General features: G+C 41.3%; 1 long non-coding RNA gene across 2 annotated transcripts; it reads left to right on the top strand.

The window, feature by feature from the left end:
* The first annotated feature begins 2,065 nt into the window (after positions 1–2,065).
* LOC121837506 lies at positions 2,066–3,037 on the top strand. 2 transcript variants are annotated; one of them, XR_006078174.1, is made up of 3 exons: positions 2,066–2,114; positions 2,504–2,601; positions 2,987–3,037. It is a non-coding gene; the product is annotated as an uncharacterized LOC121837506 (long non-coding RNA). The 2 variants fall into 2 exon arrangements; XR_006078173.1 differs by lacking the exon at positions 2,066–2,114 and adding an exon at positions 2,234–2,256.
* The last annotated feature ends 439 nt before the right edge of the window (positions 3,038–3,476 follow it).

Genomic DNA, 3,476 nt, shown 5'->3' with positions numbered 1-3,476 from the left:
AAACGATCTGTCGAGGAAACGTCGTTCGATGAACTGATTCCTACCGGTGTATCACCACTGCGTGATGCGCGTTCACTAGTTAGCAATCACAATGCAGCTGATGAATTTCTCATTTCACAGAATGCACCTGTGTCACCGTACGCTGATTCCCCCCAACCACATGGTCTAAGACCATCGTATTGATATTAATGTTTATGCTCATAATATTCTATGTGTATATTAAAGCAATATACGTCCACTCATTACTTGCATGGTGCCACTCAGGAGGGCACGTGATACCACTGTTCCACGGACTGTAAAATTGTATGCATTAATCTTGGCTCTGCAGTCAGACTGTTTGTAAAGAGCTTAGCCACCGTTCCTGCAGATTCAAATCGTCTGAGATGCAAGCTCATATTTTTTTCAGGAAGCGTCGTCAACAACAATTGCACGCTTCCTTGTCACCGAGCGTCGGCCAATGTTTAAAGAGCCTATGCCATTCTTGAAGGCGGTATGCGTCTTGTTTGGAGCTTTTTGCGTGTTGAATTTACCTATCTAAAAGAAGCTTTGGCCAGTCTCGAGTTTATTCAACAGGGAGAGAATCTTAAAATGTGTCAAATCCACAGGATATGTCATAGAATGACATAATCTATATCACCCTTTCATTTATCGTGCCGTAATGCCCTTTTTCACAACTCGCACAAACATTTGAGCTGTATTAATTTTACAAAGAATTACGCTGATGCATTTCTATAATGAATTGATAACATGTGAGCACTGGTTGTCATTAGGCTGTAACTTTCAAGGCTGGGAAACATGGTTATCTTGTATAGACCAGCACGCAGCACTGACGTCTTGCAGCTGCGGCGGCGCTGTCGATGGCACTGCGCATGCGCGCACACTTCATTTCACGCTAATTTGGTTTCTGCGCATGCGCAGTGCCCACACCTGGTGTGGGCAAACGCGGGCTTGTGTATAAACAGCGTGTCGGTGTTAATGTTGGCATTAATGGCATTAATGTTAGATGATGCAATATATCCTCTTAGACTAATCTTCCAAATCAACCTGGAGAAGGGGTTGAAGAAAATGGGAGCAGTGAAGCGAACGACGGCCCATCGCAAGATTTTAGCGCTGCTGAAGGGCTTCAAATGAGTCTCCACAGAAATCCCTTGAATCTGTATGTTTTTTTATGGTAAGTGCAAATTTGAATTCCTGCACGTCTAGTGTGTCTCTAAGAGGGAGATAACTCTAATGTGGCTGACGCCAACCTTTTAAGAAGTGTAAGGAAGGGCTTTAAGAATATTCAAAACTTCCAAATATCGAAGCGAATGATGTCATATTTTGTTTATACTTTCATTGAATATGACGGTTCTGTAGTTGTACCAATTTTCAATCTGAGAATGCTCCAGGACACACCATCTTAAACAGGCAACTGAAACGACTCGCAAAAGCCCACACAGAAGTCTGGAAACTGTATGCAAATAAAACTTATTTCCACTCGTTCATTTAAAACTGGAAGTCATCCTATAATTGTAAACAAAGATGTTTGATTTATAAAATTTTTGAGCCCCCAGAGCAAATGCATGATTTGCTGCGATACGCTCCTGTGAACCGGTGATGCATGCAGTGCGAGTGCTACAATGTCAAGGCAGATGTGGCTGACATGATATGGTATTCATATCCTGTGTTATCAGGAGTCTGCATCTGTTTAATTACAGCAACCAGCATCCTGCCATTTTGCAGCTTATCTCCTTGCAACTTTTTTGCCCCTTGCTCTCGCACAAAATAATTATTCGTTCAATATCTAAATGTATTCTTATTAAAGAGTAACTTTTAAGCTTCGAAGTAAGTGAAGCTGCATGGTTTTTCTTTTTGTTTTATACAGGTTTTTCAAAGCACAAGTCGGCCGGTTTGGCAGCCACCTGCAGCTATGCTTGTACTGCTTGACTACTTATCATGTCCAGTGCCAACTGCTATTTAAGCTGCTCTAACTTGATTGAATTGATAGTCGAACAATCTTGTGTCTTGTTTTTCAGAAAATACAGTTTGCACCTCAAGACATCGAGCAATGTTTGATGATTTAACCATTTGAACAAGTTGAATTACGGAGTCAACTTCGCTTTTGTTTTTCTATAGTAAGTCACAAGTCTGAGCTTTTACAGATTGAGCATGTCCCTGGGAGGGAGGCAACGCTGATGTAGCTGATGTCACTTTTTCGACAACTGTTGTAGCAATATCAGCCGCTTCTAACATGGTGCCACTAAAACCCCAGTTTGAGTATGTATCAAGCTTTTTTCTATTCCATATTTTAGCAGGTTATGAGTTAACTTCAAAATGGAACTACATGGTTCATTTTTGCTTTGTAGAGGGTTTTTGAGGGCACAAGTTGGCTGATCTCTGGCAGCCTCCTGCAGCCATGCTTGCACTGCAGTGTTACTTTGCATGTCTAGTGCCAGCTGTGATTTAAGCTACTCTTACTTGCCTAAACTAGCATTCTGACAGTCTTGTGTGTCTTGTTTTTCAGAAAAAATAGGTAGCAGCTCGAAACGTCGATAAATGTTTGATGATTTAACCATTTCAACAAGTCGAGTTACAGAGTCAACCCCGCTTGTGTTTTTTATGGTAAGTCACAAGTCTGATTTCTTACATATTGAGCATGTCCCTGAGAGGGAGGCAACGCTGATGTAGCTGATGTCACTTTTTCAACAACTGTTGTAGCAATATCAGCCACATCTAACATGGTGCCACTAAAGCCCCAGTTGGAGCATGTGTCAAGCCTTTTTCTAATGCATATTTTAGCAGGTTATGAGTTAACTTCGCAATGGAAAAGCATGGTTCATTCTTGTTTTGTAGAGGTTTTTCAGGGCACAAGTTGGCTGATCTCTGGCAGCCTCCCCATACTTGCACTGCAGGGTTACTTTGCATGTCCAGTACCAACTGCGATTTAAGCTACTCTCGCGTGCTTAAACTGGTATTCTGACAGTCTTGTGTATGTCTTGTTTTTCAGAAGATACGGTTAGCATCTCGAAATGTCGAGCAACGTTTGATGATTTAACCATTTGAACAACTCTAGTTACGGAGTCAACTTCGCTGGTGTATTTTCATGGTAAGTAAAAGGTCTGAGTTATTACAGATCGAACAGGACTCTGAGAGGGAGACAACGCTGATCTAGCTCGTGTCACTTTTCCGACAGGTTATGTAGTAGTGTCCATCGCATGTAACATTGTTTTGGCCCCAACTGGTGTTACTATGCACTATAGCTAGATTCAAACCTAATATGCTAAATTCATTTGAATCTAGTTACTCTAGCTAAATTCAAGCCTACTAGGTCACCTGCTGCTGGCTTTTTGTAGCCGATGATTTGCTACGTTTGATTCGCAGGTAGTATTAAGTAGTGACACGTTGCAAGTAACATATTAATGTAACAATTGTTTTCTTGTTTGTGGGAAGTAACTTCTGTAACTTCTCGCTAAGTTTGTTGGAAGTAACTTCTGTAT

This window comes from Ixodes scapularis, unplaced genomic scaffold (genome assembly GCF_016920785.2).
Source record: "Ixodes scapularis isolate PalLabHiFi unplaced genomic scaffold, ASM1692078v2 PGA_scaffold44__24_contigs__length_19508400, whole genome shotgun sequence".
In the NCBI taxonomy this organism is placed as follows: domain Eukaryota; kingdom Metazoa; phylum Arthropoda; class Arachnida; order Ixodida; family Ixodidae; genus Ixodes; species Ixodes scapularis.
Note: the sequence above shows the minus strand (reverse complement) of the source record. Positions and strands in the feature narration are given on the sequence as shown.